Source organism: Carlito syrichta, unplaced genomic scaffold, assembly GCF_000164805.1.
Source record: "Carlito syrichta isolate Samal-C Ts95f unplaced genomic scaffold, Tarsius_syrichta-2.0.1 Scaffold302715, whole genome shotgun sequence".
Taxonomy (NCBI): Eukaryota; Metazoa; Chordata; class Mammalia; order Primates; family Tarsiidae; genus Carlito; species Carlito syrichta.
Window position 1 is genome coordinate 535,474 of NW_007246811.1, and position 17,541 is coordinate 553,014.

A 17,541-nucleotide genomic window follows, 5' to 3' on the forward strand; every position below is an offset into this window, starting at 1 on the left:
CGGAGCCGCGTCGACCCCATCCCAGCTGCGGGGCAGCCGCGGGAGTGGAGGAGCACGCAGGCCTCTGCGGGATAGCGGGGGAGAGCGCGGGGATGATGTCCCAAAAGCAAACGCACTTCCACCGCCCGCAGGCTTGGCACGTGGGATGGATGTGTTCGTGACATTTAATCCAAATCCCTCTCTTTGAGGACCTTGACTTTGTTTTATCGTGAATTGGAAAATATCCCCTTCTCCCATCCTCTAATCTTTTCCTCTGCCAAACCCCGAAGATCTTATTTTCTTTTATCCAAAATAAGTGTGCCCATTTTGGGATGTCACAAGGGAAAATACCTTCTCTGGTTTAACCCTTAGAAATTAATCTCAATGATTTTTTTAAAGAATTGTTTGCTTCAAAATATTCAGCGTTACCTAAGATAACCCCTCCTGTTCTATAAATTAAATACTAAACGACTGTTGTAATAGGAAATTTTGGGATATGGAAATGATAAAAACAGACTGCAGTGAATTATAGAATATGCATCTGATTCTCAATGGTTCTCCACATTAAAGGTGTTAACATTTACTGCATATACTGTTTGCTAACTACCTAATTTCAGTAAGCAAAAAGTTCTATATTAAACTTAAGACATTCTATCCTATGACAAACTTTGGTAAAACTATTTGATTTTAACATCTCTGATGTTCTAAGATTGATGAGCCATCATCAGTACACTTTGACTCCCCTTATGGAATCGGCTTGAGCAGGAATAAATCCCCAAAGGAAAAGGAAAGTAAATAGCCATGGGCATTCTCACATAACATATGGAGATCTTAAAAATTAAACTTGACTAATCTTGTTAGGGAAAAATGTGAATAACAAAAAGCAACCAGACTATAAAATAATTAGGTTGAGAAAGGTAGTAGAAGAAACAAAAACCTGGAGTTGCCTCTGAAGAGCTAACAAAATAAACTTAGGAGCTAAATCAGTTTGTGTTTTATCAAAAATGTAACTCTTGTAACTTGAAAGCATAGTGGCGAGAAAGTATAACAGATTCTTGAAAATGATACTAATACTACATTTTCAAACCTGTGAGCAAGTATAGTACCAAAAGTATAGAATTCAGACAGGCCCAAGTTGGAGCTCCTGTCAAGCCCTTTACAACTGTATGGACCTGAAATAAGTTACTTCTTTGATTCTGTTTTTCATCTGTAAAATGAGAATAATTTCTATTTCATACAGATGTAGTATAAATAGGAATAATTACACCTATGTCAAAGTTGTAAAATACAAAATTACAGCTAGATGAGAGAAATAAGTTCTAGTGTTCTATAGCACTGTAGGATGACTATGGTTAGCAATAATATATAAATTCAGATAACTAGGAAGGATAGTGAATGTTCCTAATACAAAGAAATAATACAGGCCAAACTTGGTGGCTCAGCCTGTAATCCCAGCACTTTGGGAGGCCAAGACGAGTGGATTGCCTGAACCCGTGGGTTCGAGACCAGCCTGGGCAACTTGGCGAGACGTTGTCTCTACAAAACATAAAAAATTAGCCTGGCATGGTAGTGCGTGTCCGTAGTTCCAGCTACTTGGAAGACTGAGGCAGAAGGATCGCCGAAGTCCAGTAGGTTGATGCTGGAGGGGCCTGAGTGTGTCACTGCTCTGCAGCCTGGGCGACAGAGTGAGACTCCTCAAAAAAAAAAAAAAAAAGATACAGGAGATGATAGAGATGCTAATTACTATAGTGATCTGATCACTATATGTTACATACTTTGCAACATCACTACCCATAAATACATGCAATTATATCTGCTAAAATCTTTTAAAAAACTAAAATTGTAAGACATAAGCCAGCTCATGTAAAGTGCCTCATACATAGTGTTACTCAAGGATTAGTTGTCTGTCATTGGCAGGCCTTACCTGTGTTTTGTTCTGCTTTCCTGGATCTAAGGGATCAGTGCTTTCATTGAAATAGGTGTTTCTACCTTTCTTCTATCTATGCCTGAGTGTTCAACAGCTGTCCTCCAAATTTATCGCTTTGTATAATTCTCCAAATATGGGGTGAATTTAATAGCAGAATTTCTGATTATGCTATATATTATGTGAAACAGGCTACATATATCCTAGTATGCCAAAATGACAAAGATTTTTAAAACAACAGATCTACAGATGGAATCCTATTAGCTTAAATTATTAAAAACTGAAAGATAGCAATGTTTATGCTAGAAATGCTAGCTTTTAGAACTTGCAGACCACCAAACTACTTTAAGAGAGGAGAGAGAAGTGAGAGAGGGCTGTGAAAAAAATCTATGAGGTGATAGGAGAATGGACAGTAGATATGCACTGAATTGATTTCATGCTGAAAACTATTGAGTTCCAATCATTTCATAATCTCTGATTAACCTAGATTTCTTAACTGTTTTTTTTTGTTGTTCCAGGAAATTTAAAAACTTATCTAAATACAGTTTTCTAACTATTTACCCTTTTTGTTCTGTTTTCTTTAGATTTGAAGATTGAAAATGATGACCATCATAGCCAATTTTTCTGAAGTTCAAACCATTTTAAAAATTTTTCTTCAAAATTTTAAATGTGGTACTTTTACCATAAAATTGCAATTTTAAGTTAGTATTTTCTACTCTAAATTGTTGTTTTGGCTTTTCTCTAGACTTTTTCAACCCTTTGATGTTCTTAAAATGTGGAAAATGTAAACCTGAACATTTCACTGGAAATAGGACTTCCGTACTCATTTGAGCATGTGAACAAGCAATCTTTGGGACACCCCCTCCACCATGCATAAAGAATTTTGTTTTCCACACTTATCCTGAGACCAAGCAGTACTGACTGTTTTTGTTTCAAAAGTTTCAGCAAGTCCTTTCTTCCTTTCATTTTTGATAGCATATGCTCTATTTGGCAGAACACAAGACATCTTTCTCCTTGTTTTCTTTGGCAAGTTATTTTCTTATCTCAAATTCTTTCTACCCAGTTTGAGAGATTGGATTTGATCCAGGAAATAAGCATTCTGTTTCCCTTCAGCTGGGTAGCTTGAAATTTGTAAGCTAGGTTAAAAAGACTGTAGGGATTTTATCTTCATATACATGTAAAATACATGTTATGTATTAAAATGTATATAACTAAGAAAAAGATAATTCGTACATTTAATTTCTTTCTTTTTTTTTTTTTTTTTTTTTGAGTCTGAGTCTCACCCTTTTGTTCAGGCTGAACTGTGGTGGCACACTCACGGCTACCACAGCCTCAATCTCCTGGGCTCAGGTGATCCCTCTGCCTCAGCATTCCGAGTAGCTGGAACCACAGGCATGTGCTACCACGCTCGGCTAATTTTTTTATTTATTGTAGAGATGTGGTCTCACCATGTTTCTCAGGCTGGTCTTGAACCCCTGAGCTCAGGCAGTCTTCTCGCCTCGGCCCCCCAAAGTGCTGGGATTATAGGCTTGAGCCACCGTGCCCAGCTACATTTAATTTCTTCCATTTGACTTCACTTGCTTCAACTAGGATCTATTCTGGTACTTTTATTTTCTTCTTTCTTTCTTGAACCTTTAAGGTAAAGCCCTTGTTATAACAGAAAACATTAGGGTAGCTTATTTATGGAAATGAGGGCCTATTTTCAGATGCATTCCCTCTGTTAATCCTTATATGTACTTTGCACATTTCTCTTGTTCTGCTTCTTTGTTACCCACTTTTCTTCTTTAGAATGTCATTGTTTGTATACTGTTGCAAGTCCTCTGAAATGCCCTCTTTTTACTAATGTTAATAATTTAAAATATGGTGACACCCTTCACTGTGGGGAAATACAGAGGTACCTGCATGCAGGGATCAAGGGCCTTCAGCAGCCATTGAGTCATAATTGCTGGTACTGACGTGCTGCTTGACTTTGGCAGAACTGAATTATGGAGACAGAAGAACAGGCAATCTGGATACTGCGGAGGCAATGAATGTCACTTCTCATGCAACCTCCAAGTGTCGTGTTTAAAATGTTCACATTATACAATACCTCTGCACATGTGTATGTAAATGTTTCATATAGGAGTGCTTAAAAGAATTTGTCCTAGTACAAATTCTCCCAAGTTAAATGTTGAATGTTTTATTTTTCATAAACTAAAATCCTGAAAAGTAAACTAGCAAACTATTTTCTTCTCTCTCCTTTTTAAATTTATTTTAAATACAAGCCTCTTTGGGCCTTACCTTTTTAGGCATAGTTTATTTATAATCTGTTCTGATTTTTTATTGATGTTAGTGGAAAACTGAATTCTTATTCATGCTGGTGAATTACCAGTGATAGTTACTATCACTATATGCCCGAGTCTCCAGATACCTACCTTTATTCAAGAAATTATTTGAAGAGCTAAGTATGTTATAGTTCCTAGGATTTTGCTTGGTGATTTTCTGGCTGCTGCTCTTACATTTTAATGAATATTCAATTATTTTTCCAAATGAGAGAGGGAAAGCATTGGCTTCTTTATTGGAAATGTGCTCAAGGTCAATCCACATTACAGATGAGGTAGCTTTGGATTCTTAGAATCGTTTGAAGATGCCATGTGTCTCCATTACTTCACTGAAAGTGTTGAGGTAAAGGATATGGTCTCCTCTACCACATTCTAAAATCAATTTTTATTTTCATAAAGGAGATAAACCAATTAGAAAATCAAATTGTACTACAAAACTTATAGTGAGAATTCTCTTAAACAATCAATCCCCCATTTCTTCTTCCTCAGTATAATTCCAGTACAATTTGTGTTTAAATGATTATTTTATTAAACTGTTATTTAATAACATACAAAATAATGTATGTTATTCTCTGATGAGTCAAGTATTACACTATGATTATATTTTTGTACCACTTTATTGGGTTTTTCCCCTTCAATAATTTCCTGAAGCTTTTTTTTTTGTTTGTTTCTTCTATATTTTAACACTATAAAATCCCTCTTCATTTTATTTTTCACATACTCAAATGTATCAGGATCTACTAGATGCGCTAATTTTTTTTTTTTTTTTTTTAACCAGAAACCTTTCTCCCAAAGCCTGCCATTGTTTCATATTAATCTGGACTGTTGCTGTGTGGCTATTCTTTAGTTCCCATCCTGGGATTTTCCTTCACCTCCTTTCTCTGTTAGACCCTCTGTTTCTAGTCGTATGTTACCTGTCTTGGTAAACGCCCTTGTTTTGGTAGTCTGTTTCCTTTAATGACTTCCTTAGAAAAAAATTTTGAGACCTTGAATATCTGATAGTCTTATTCTAATCTCACCCTTGGCTGACAGTTTAACAGGGTAGATAATTTCAAGTTGAATATCAGTTTTCTTTAGAATGTCAAGGTGTTATTTCATTTATTTTTAATTTTAAAACTTGCTGTGGAAATCTGATGTTATCCTGATTCCAATCCCTTGTATATGACTATTATCTCTAAAAGTTTTTAGAATCTTCTGTTTGTTCATGGAATTCTGAAATGCAATGATGTTCCATAGTGGGATCTTTTTACATTCAGTGTACTGGGTATTCCAAAGGCCCTTTGTGTCTAAAAGCTTATGTCCTTTAGTACTGGAATGTTTTCTTGTTTCATATCATTTTCTCCCCTCATTTTTTTCTCTTCTCTTTTTGAAATGCCTGTTGGTCAAATGTCAGATTTCCTGATTCATCCCCTTACCAGCTAAAACTACACCTAAGTTTCCCTGGGGAACGGTTCCAATGAGCTCTTGACTGTTGTCATCTCTGGGCACAGATCCCGTAAATCCATTGCTAAAATGGGGAATTGGAAACTAGAATCTGAACTCCTAAAAGTTGGATGTTTCTGCTGCCTCCCTTGCCAGACTGGATTTGTTGTGCTACCTCAGATCGCAGTTGCACATGGGGGTATGAGAAAACCCCCATACCTGTACCTTAGTTGCAAGAAGGCCTGAGATTTCAGGTTCAACTTTAGGGGTCTGAAGATTCATAAAATCAAAAGTTCCCTGAACACAAAAAGCGTATTTAGAAGGTACTCAGCAGCTAGTTAATTTAGTAGAAGACAGCTGGGACTTCAGGGCATTCAATGACTGAGGAGGGGAAATTTTTAAAGACAAATAATGTAAAATAAATACTACTCACTTTCCAATTTTCTCAAGGTAATAGCATGTGTGTGTACTGTATTGCATGCATATTACATGTACAATAAAATTGTAAAACTTTCTTGAAAGTAGGTAGTACTTTTTTTTTGTCATCCCCATACAAAGTTTTGAATAAGAACTAGCAATGGTTTTCCCCTAAATCAACTAGGCTATTTGTGCTTGGAAAGTTAGTAGTGGTTGAATAGATTGATACTGTGAATTCATAACTGACATCTATAAATAGCTGTGTGATCCATTGAGGAAAATTGAAGTAAGTCATTTTAGTACAATATGTTGACAAAGTCAGTGATATACAGATTTTCTACTTGAGAATTATAGTTATTTTTAAAATATCTACTTCATTAGCCTAAACACTCTCAGTGAGTTGGTATTATGTCTTATTTATACCTTCTTATTAGCATTGAACCTATACATTGTTCAGTGTATACCTGTGGATCAAACGACTGCTTTTGATTTAAGGAAAATCATGAATTCTTTTCATCAGGTACAAAGATAGTTATACAGTCTCTGAAATCAAGTCAAGAGAAACTATAGTCTTGTCCAAACTGTTCCACACACTACTAAGCATATGGTATTCTCAGAGCACCAGGAGAGAAAAGATAATATATGGAAAACTGCACACAACCTAATAGGAGCAGGGGCAGCGCTTGTGACTTATAATAGCAATGGAAAGGACCCAGCAACCTAATTGAAGTCCAGAAGATGAAGTGAGTTCTGTTTGTTTGTTTGTTCCTGAGCACGCCCAGTTTGAGAGGAAAAATGTGTGGTATGTTTAGGGATTCTAGAGGAAAAAAGTTTACAGCATGATGTCATTGCCAGAACAGTAAATCGAGGCTTGTCTTGGACTTAAAAAGTAACTGGGAGCATCTAGAAGCAAACTCAGTACCTAGAAATATTGGATACTGAAGTAAAAACAAGAACCAGGACAAAAAGTCATTAGACTGGCACTATTAGGATCCGGGGAGACAGACCAGCAATTTTGAAAGGGTGGGTGCATCACCTGGGAGCATGTTCGAAATGCGTATTCTCACTTTCGACTACTGAATCAGAAACTTGGAATAGGACTCATCAGTATGTTTTAACAACCTTCTGGTGATTCTGTTGGGCTGAACTTCAAGACAACATCCAGGGGACCAGATTCACTGCCAACCACCACCACCTGCCTCCTTCTTTCCATTTGTCGAAGGCACATGGCATTACACAGACTATGTCTGAATCACATTCCTTGTGGGGGAGGGAAGTCATAATGAGCCACTGGGATTTATTCTTGTCAGTTTATGACCTAGATAGGATAGAACCTGTATGTGGAGTGTCTTGTTCACATCTGGCAAAACACCTGCTCAGGCAAGCAGAGATGAGCTGTTCTAAACTGAATTCTCGTAATAAATAGCCATGTCATTTTGGTAAAGTCACTCAACCTCTGCATCTCTACTCATTTGTAAAGTTACATGAATTAATGATTGCTAAGGTTTTGTTCAGCTCAAAATTGTATAATCAATCCCCTATTTTATGGATTTAAAAACAGCATTTTAAAAAGTAGTGAGTAAAAGGCAGTACATAAGAGAATATAAACAATTTTATATTTTTTTACTATTACATACCTTTTTGGTGGTATGAAAATGAACATACAAACCTTATTATAAGTCCTACTTGATTGGAAGAGGGGATAGTAAGAGTTGTAATCTGGTGAACATAAAAATTTGAATGACCTCAGAGCAAGAAAGAGAGGTAATAGATGACTGTGTCTTCATGGAATTAATTGACCTAATATATATCATTTATATTGAAAACTAGTTTGCATAATATTTGATAATTGCTATATCAGTCATGACTCTCAGTTCCCCATGACTGGAAGTTAATATTATTAGTTTTTTCTTTTTTAATAGAGGAGGGGAAACATTGAACATTCATAATTTAACCAGAGTCAATGGTCACATTAGAGTAAGTTTCTTATTTCTTGTTTAGGAGTCCTTCAGCTCTATGTCTTCACTTAGAATCAGTGTGTTAGAGCTGGTGGGGACCTTAGCAATTAGGTAGTTCAAACTCCTCATTCGCCTATGGTTAAAAATGGAAAAGGCCGGTGGCTCAGCCTGTAATCCCGTGCCTTTGGGAGGCTGAGGTGAGAGGATTGCCTGAGCCCGCGGGTTTGAGACCCGTCTGGTCAGCGAGACCTCATCTCTACAATAAATCAAAAAATCATCCGGGCATGGTAGCACATGCCTGTAACTCCAGCTACTTGGAAGGCTGAGGCGGAAGGATCACCGGAGCCCAGCAGGTCGAGGCTGTGGTGGCTGGGAGCAGGCACTGCACTCCAGTCTGGGTGACAGAGTGAGACTCCAGCTCAAAAAAAAAAAAGAAAAAAAGAAAAAGGCAAAAAAGGATAATAGATTGTGTGGATATATTTGGCATGCTACATAGCATTACTTCTTAAATAAACGTGTCTAAAAATTTCATTGAGAGGCAGCATAATATAATGAAAATAAAGCACCTGGGTTGAAAACCAGTTCTACAATGGTAAATTACTTAACTTTACTGTACCTCAATTCTCACCTGTAAACAGAACTAATACCTACCTCATGGGATTGTTACAAAAAGTAAAATTGATATAATAAGCCTAGCACTTAATATTTGCTCAATAAATAGCTATTATTACTAAATAGAACTAAACTTCAAGGATCCCCCATGTAAAAGATTTTCAAGAATAAGTCAAACTACTCAGTCCTATTTATATATACTCTCTATATATGAACACGTATAACCTAAAAACTCTATGAAAAGGTTTATCAAATGTCCCAGCTGTTCTGGCTCTTTTCAATACTCCTCAAATTTTGTCATCTCATCAATAAATTTGCCTATTAAGATTGGATCACTAAATCTTAATACTGGATTACCAAGTACACGTTAGTGTTTAAAATATTACTGTCTTCCTCTAGAATCTGTCCACTAGAATTTGAAAAGAAAAATTATTAGTACTTGCATTAGATCAAGTTCCCCAGAAGCAGAACCTGAGACAGAGATTCAAGCACACATGATTTATTGAGGGAATGATTTTCAGAAAAAACTTAGATTGTGGGAACTGAAAAGGAAAGGGGAAACTGCCATGCATATAACATAGTTTCAGGTAAAGTCTAGCCTTAGCCTATCCACAGGGGAAGAAGCTCTGGAGTGTAACTCACTCCACAGAAACGTTGTCACCTTGAGGCAAGAGATCAACCTTTTGTGTGTCATTGATATTGTACACTCAGCCATTGACTGGGAGGATGGAGAGGGCAGTTTGAGTGATGGCTCCCACTAGCTAAAGGAAATGCCAAGTCTCTGGAGAAGACAGCTTCGGCAAGCCATTGACAGGAAACATAGCAGCTGGGATGGGTGCATGGACTGGTCAAGGGGTTTGAGAGACACACCAACAATTTAGATTATTTAAGGTCTCTAAATGCATGATTTTTTTTTCTTTGCACTCACAGCATGCCAAATGATAGTCTCTAGACTTGTATGAGCTAAAATCTAATTTATTTATTTATTTATTTATTTAAATTTTTATTTATTTATTTTTTTGAGTTGGAGTCTCACTCTTGTCACCCAGACTGGAGTGCAGTGGCCGCTCCCGGCCACCGCAGCCTCGACCTGCTGGGCTCCGGCGATTCTTCCGCTCAGCCTTCCGAGTAGCTGGAATTACAGGTATGCGCTACCACGCCTGGCTGATTTTTTGATTTATTGTAGAGATGAGGTCTCGCTGCCCAGGCGGGTCTCGAACCCACGGGCTCAGGCAATCCACTCACCTCAGCTTCCCAAAGGCACGGGATTACAGGCTGAGCCACCGACCCCGGCTTAAAATCTAATTTATACTCATGGAATTGAAACTAGTGACAACCCTGAAACATCAGCTGCAAGGGAAAGACCTCAACAGTTATGGGTTAGCAGCAGAATAAATCAACATGGACAAATGTTTACAAAAAATAGTACTCAATATAAATTGTCTTTTTATCAAAGTTTAATAATTATTAATATCTTCTCTGCCTAGTCATTACTTAATCTTGATTTCACGTGCTATCAGGGATAATTTTTAAGAACAATCATTTCTTAGTCTCTGAAGCATTGGTGGCTTCTGTTCAATTTAGATTTAGATTCTTACCTTCAGCTCTAACTGTAGTGCCTGAGACTTCAAAAAAATTTGGACAACAAAATTCCTCAAAAGTTGTATTGAACAGGGTTCAACCAGGAAATCACAGAGTCCTTTAAATATTTACAACAGAATGAATTGAATCCAGGAAAGCATTTTCACAGGTAAATGGAATGCTGAAAATCCAAAGAGAGGTCAATGAAGAAACCCAGTGATGACCAACAGTAGAAACTCACTACAACTTTCAGGCTGGAAAAACAAAAGGAGAAGGTAGAACTAGAGTTACCAAGCAGAAGCTGGAACCACAACCTGACCATTCAGTGGAAGTTGGGACCATGGAGAAGCAAATCAACTTGGGGACCAGAGAAGAGGGTAAATTCTTAACTTCTGTCTTTCTCCAGTACTCCATTATCCTGTCAGTGCCTCTCACTGGCTGAACCCAGGTGGAAGTCAGCCTTTTAGGAATCAATTCCCTGCAGTACAGAACAGAGCAGAGAAAGTGTGAGAAATTGGTTTCATAGCAAATAGTCAAGAATAGGTGCAATGTTATTTACTAACATAACCTCAAAAGGCTGTGTTTGGCTTCTCAGGTCTCAGCCTTTATCTCCTTCAGCAATAGTAGCATATGCATTATACTTCTAAGCACTGTTCCTCAAAACTGTCCTCTTCCCTTTCAGAGTTTCTGCTCATTACTAGCTTTTAAGTCATTTGCTGATAACCAGAATCCACATACCATTTTTATTCCTCTACATGTTCCTATAGTAGATACCCATACTTCTTCAAAAGCTGATGACCATGCTCCAGAGTAGTGGTAGCCATGTTTATATTTTGTGATCCTGCTCTCTGGCCATAGAAGTTTGGACCAACAGTGAACACCCAATCTCAGCTGGGCCATTCTAATTTGTCTCCCTGAGATCTGGAAATCTGTGCATTCTAGTTGCTAACATGCTAATTCCATGAACTAAGGATACTATAAGATAAAGGAATGTGGTGGGGTTATTTTCTGAGTACATGAAAGAAGAGAAAGCAATTGTGGAGAAAAAGCAGAAAGGAGTAGACTTAAAGAAGAAACAGAGATGGGAGATCATGTTCCCCACAGAGACACAGATACAAAGAAGAGTAGCCTCAATCCCCGACAACTTTCTAGTTCCTAGTTTCAGTCCTTCAGAGACCCAGTTTTACTTCCTGCTCTTCGATTCTGAGAAATACACCATAAACCCATGTAAATTTCTGTTTTTATGACTTTTACTAGGCGTGTTCTATTACCTGGCACTAAAAGATCCTTGACTAAAATAGCATTTTAAACAATTTGAACAAGTAGTTTAAAAATTAAATTATAATCCCTTTTCCACGCGTCCATTTTTCCTCCTTTAAGATAATTAGGAAGATACAGACAGTAGAATATTGGCACTTTTTTTCACCTTGATTCTGCTCATACTGAAGCTATTGTGTGTTTATCTTATGTTCTGTTAGACCGGGACTTCAAATTGATGAAAGAGGGAAGCTATACTACGCATCAGAACTGACTTGGCATGTTGACTCAGTTCCCACATAATGATGTATCTCTATGTATGCACATTGTAATGTTCTGACACACAGAAGGAAGCTGTGTCACCCTGTCACAACTTCCTGTTTTAATGCAAGCCCATACAACATTCCTCAGGCTCTCCAGGTATCATTGGATTTACTGTGTTGTAAGGGACAATTGACAGACTACTTCACCCCAGCCTGAACTTACTGGAGCCTCTTCTTTTGCCTTCAGTACCACTCAAAGATAACAGTTTAGTGATCATGGGATAAAGAGGCTGAAACAAGGAGCTCAATTGTGCCCATTGTCATAATCATCCAAAGAGACCCAGCAGCCCTCATTCTTGCTGGAAAGGCATAGAAGGAATATCTACATGTCCTTCATTTTGAAGGCGATATTTTTACATGCCTCAGATCCCTGGGCCCCCAGAAACATTTAGGAAGTGTCAGGCTCCTATAATTGATGGTATTTATATTCTCCAACATTCATTTATCTGACCAAGAACCAAGTATACTTGCAACTTCCTGCGTTACAGGTCATTTCAGTGTGATGTTACTTTATGCACTGAATGAGCGTGATACCAAGTGGAATAAAAAGATAGCTAGGAGACCCAACCTCTACTTGAGACCTGAGCTGACTTGTGAGGTTCGCAATATTCTTCCTATAGATTTCCTTTTGCTTTAGTTAGCTTGAGTCAGATTCTATTGTTTGCAGAAGCCCTAGGTGATTCTGAACTGGAAACCCTGAGCGACACTAAAATTTGTACCATGAAGGTGATTGCAGGCAACAGGTCTTCTGGAAAATTAGGTTATTTGGAATTGTTTACCTGGCTATGATGAGAGACAAGAGGCGGTGAAACTCTTATTCATCTCCCATGATGGGAAACTAACACTAGACAAGAGAGAATTACGTTATTGCCTGTGGTTATTGGGATCTAGAATATTCTGAGTTTCTAGAAAGTTTGAGGGCAGGCGTCAGCAATTTATGGCTGGGTTCAATCTGTCCTGTTGCCTGTTTGTGTAAATAAAGAATTTTTGGAACACAGCCATGTTCCTTCTTTTAGTATTGTCTATCTATGACTGCTTTCATGCTATAACAGCAGAGTGGAGCAGTCACAACAGAAACCTTATATATATATATATATATATATTTTTTTTTTTTTTTTTTGAGTTGGAGTCTCACTCTGTCGCCCAGACTGGTTGCAGTGGGCGCTGCCGGCCACCGCAGCCTCGACCTGCTGGGCTCCGGCGATCCTTCCGCCTCAGCCTTCCGAGTAGCCGGAATTACAGGCATGCGCTACCATGCCCGGTTGATTTTTGATTTATTGTAGAGATGAGGTCTCGCCAATTTGCCCATGCGGGTCTCGAACCCGCGGGCTCAGGCAATTCACACACCTTGGCCTCCCAAAGGCACAGGATTACAGGCTGAGCCACCAAGCCCGGCTCATGAAAATCATTTATACAAAGAAATTCACTTTTCAACTTTTTGTAAATTTCTTACTAGAATCTTTGTACTTAGGATGTTACTTCTCCCCCCACCAACAAAACAGAAAACTGTTCAAATGTGCTGATCTTTCTGGTAACAACAAATATCTGTCAGTAGATATTTTTGAAAAAAAGGGAAAAGAGACCTACATTTACTATGTCCCTTCAAGGTTTTTAACCACCAGTGAGAAAGTAACTACTTTTCAAAAGAAACTTACATAGTCCAAAGCATATTTTGAAAATAATCTAACATTTTGTTATCTTTATGTGATTTTAAAGTTCAAAATGATGAAATATGTCTCCTGTAAAAATTTACATTTCTAAGCTTAAAAACTTAAAAACATTCTTCTAATCTGTTTAAAATTGTTTCAAGAAAAATTTTAGTGTGTTTTATATTTGATAAAAGTATGGAAATGAAATACTTTTCAGGCCGGGCTTGGTAACTCAGCCTGTAATCTCAGCACTTTGGGAGGCCGAGGGGAGTCAATTGCCTGAGCCCACGGGTTCGAGACCAGCCCGGACAACTTGGCGAGACCACGTCTCTACAATAAATAAAAAAATTAGCCGGGTGTGGTAGCTTGCCCTGTAGTTCCAGCTCCTTGGAAGGCTGAGGCTGAAGGATCGCCGGAGCCCAGCCGGTTGACGCTGGGGTGGCCGTGAGCGTGCCACTGCACTCCAGCCTGGGCGATGGAGTGAGACTCCAACTCCCCCCCTCCCCCACCCCCAAAAAGATACTTTTCGGTTCGTTTGCAAGAAAATTGCTATCAAAATTTTAACAAATCCCTACCAGGTGGTTACAATTGAAAAGTTTCGTGTTTGCTCGAGCAAGCAAAACTAACAATGCACTTCCTTTTGCATCTTCATGGTTTTTGTAAGGTGTCCTTTTCAACTACTAAAATAAAGCACACCATAAACACAAACTCACCATACAACGACATCTTTGGATCAAATGTCCAAAAGTACTAAACCAAGTTTTCAAAAATTATGAATCATATTGCACGTATGCATTAAAAACTCTTTTAATATTTTAGGGAAAGGAAAAAGTTTTGCTTCACTATCAATCTACTGGTTTTTTGGTTTTTTTTGAATTAGAGTCTCACTCTGTCACCCAGGCTGAAAGGCAGTGACACACTCACAGCCACCGCAGCCTTGACCTGCTGGGCTTTGGCCATCCTTCCACCTCAGCCTTCCGAGGAGCTGGAACTACAGCTGTGCACCACCACAGCCGGCTGTAGATCAAAGTCTCACCAAGTTGCCTAGGCTGGTCTCGAATCTCCCGGCTCAGGCAATTCTCTCACCTCACCCTCCCAAAATGCTGGAATTACAGGTCGAGTCATTGCGCCAAGCCTTTTTTTTTTTTAGTTGGAGTCTCATTCTGTTGCCCAGGCTGGAGGGCAGTGGCACACTCGCAGTCACTCCAGTGTCGACCTGCTGGGTTCCAGCGATCCTTCTGCCTCAGCCTTCCAACCTACTGGCCTTTTAAAAGAAACTTTTTGGTATCATGTATGTTCTTTTTGGTCTTTTTGTTTCCTATTTCTTTGATTTCTGACCATTAAGTACCTAAAGTATTCAACAAAGTGGTATTAGTGAGTGCTCAGTAAAACTATTTTATGTTATTCTGATGACATGGATTAACAAGTTAGAACTAATTTATTTACTAACTCTTTTTGAGATCCCTGCTATATTCAAGGTCAAAGAAAAGAGACAAAATGATAGAACTCTAGTTGGAAAAAAATATTTAAGGTGCAGAGCTATAGAGCAAACAAAGTAAGTGATCATCTAAGTAGGAAAGATAGACACTACATACATTGATTTATGGTAGAGAGTGTGCAAAGAAGAAGAAAATGTCAAATTCTATCAAAATGTCACAAAACTAAAGTTTCCAAAGTTTCAGAGATTTAGAAGTTACTAAGTTACTGGTAAGTTTCATCTATGAAACTTTAGGGTTGGAAGCAAGCCCACATTGCTTGATGAGTGAAAGAGGAAGGAAAAAATGTAGAATATGCCTTTTAGAAGCTTGACTATGAAAAGGAAAGCTACAATTTAGTAACTAAGCATTCAAGGTAGCTTATTTATTTGCCTAAATTATCTGACTGTTTTAATGAAGGTAGTTTTTGTTTTAATTTGACATATTTGAACAGATTTATACATTGATCCAGAGGAGCCAATAAAGGAAAGAAATGTAAAATATAGAAAACAAGGTAAATCACCTATGGAGCAAGAATACAGACAAATGTGGGACACAGCAAAGCAGAAACTTTTAGGAAGGGCAAAGTTCTGTACACCTCAGTGAGCACAGAGATGCCAGACCTGCTGCGTGTTTAAGATAGCTTTTTCACCACTTGAATAATTCCAGGGACAAAGGATTACTGAATTCGGTGCTGGGAGAGTGCTAACTACAATAGGAAAAAACATTGTGATATCTGGAACTAACTGGAAATTAATTCAGCAGTGAAAATACACAGGAACTGGTAGTATATGCAATTTCTAGTACTATGGAAAAGTTCTGGTTTGGAAGGCAGATCTTAGTATTGCAGGAGATGATGACTCAGAACAGTGGTCACTATAAGGGGGTTCAATGTGAAATAACTGGGTATGTTGAATCAGGGTATGGAGGAAATGGACTCACTTGGAAATCTAGAAAATTGGCATCAGAAGAGTCCTTCACCTGGTAGAAGAGATCTGTACTCTGGGTAATGTGCTACTTGTTCTCTGCCATCACTTTTTCATCTTTTCTTCCTACCCAAAAGCAAGCATTGTTCACCACCTTACTCTTCTTCCTGTTTCTAGTCTCCCTGCCCTGTGCCTCACTGGGACATTGTTGCCAGCATGCAAGGGAGAATCTAATTATGTCACCATCTCTACTAAAAATTCTTCAGAAGCTCCTCGTTGCCTGTGGGATCAGATTTAAGTTCCTTACCATGACATATAAGGCCTTTTAATATCTGTCCCTTTCTACCTCTTCAGCTTCAGTCTTTGAGAACTCCTCCACTTGCCCCCAACATAGCAGTTGTAGTTACCTGAACAGACCCCGTTTTCTCAAACTTTATTCCCTCTGCTTGGCATATCTTCTCTCCTGTTTCCCATTTTGTTTGTCAGGCAAGGTTTTCTTCTATATTTGGTCTAATATTTACCACTTTTAAAAAATTAATCAATATTTTTTATTTTAGTATTGTGGGGTACAGTTAAGGGTTAGATATACAAATATGTTTCATTCAGGAACCTTTGCTGATAAGGGGTGTCTCCCCGTCCCCAGACAGATATTTACTACCATTAATCCCACCTCCCTTCCCCTGCCTCCCCCCCCATAGTTTCCCACCAAGTCAATCCTTTTCTTATAGTATTACGATAGATGTTCAAGATGTTCTCATATAGTGAGAACATTGTGAAGCCTTTTCTGAATTTCCCAGGTGACAGTCCTCTTGTTCCTATGTGCCTACATTGTAGTTTGTGTGTAATCCCATCATAGTTTAAAATGAATTAAATTTATTTGTACTTCTTTGTTTCCTCATTTGACTTTAAGGGGATAGATCCTGTGTTTTCACAAGCATATGTGAAATTATGCCAGATATGTGTACTTTTCATGAAAATGACCCTCCACTGCCTAGCACATATTCTTGACAAGGATTCATTTACTGATGATTAGAGCATACGGAAGGGAAAAAGTAGAAAGGAAAGGGACTTACAAGGGGAAGACGATTAACAGTTCCAAGAAGCTACTCAAGATTCTTTGTATCTCTCTATGTCCTTTTTTTGCCAAGTAATTTTGGGTCTCCCAATGCTAAATTTTTGATTCGGGACTGAGACTTCTGTTCTTTCCTATTTGGATATAAATGCCAAAGTCATTCTCTGCAGCCAGGTAAGTGCTTTCAAGATTCTCCTACCTTCCTTGAAAGCTCTTTTGTCAGGTACAGCTTGCTCTCCAATCTTAGTTCCTTTTCATGAACATTCCTGATACATAACAATCTCATAAGCAAAGAAGCAAAATTTTCTTTTGAAAGTGACAATGGGCTGGGAGCTGTGGCTCACACCTGTAATCTCAGCACTTTGGGAGGCCAAGGTGAGAGAATTGCCTGAGCCCAGGATTTCTAGACCAGACTGGGCCATATAGGGAGACCTGTTGTCCACAGTAAATGAAAAAATTAGCTAGGCATGCTGGTGTGTGCCCATAGTCCCAGCTACTTGAAAGTCTAGGGCAGAAGAATCACTTGAGCCCATCAGGTTGAGCCTGTGGCAGTCCTGATGTACTACTACACTCCAGCCTGGGTGACAGAGTGAGACTCCACCTCAAAAAAAAAAAAAAAAAAAAA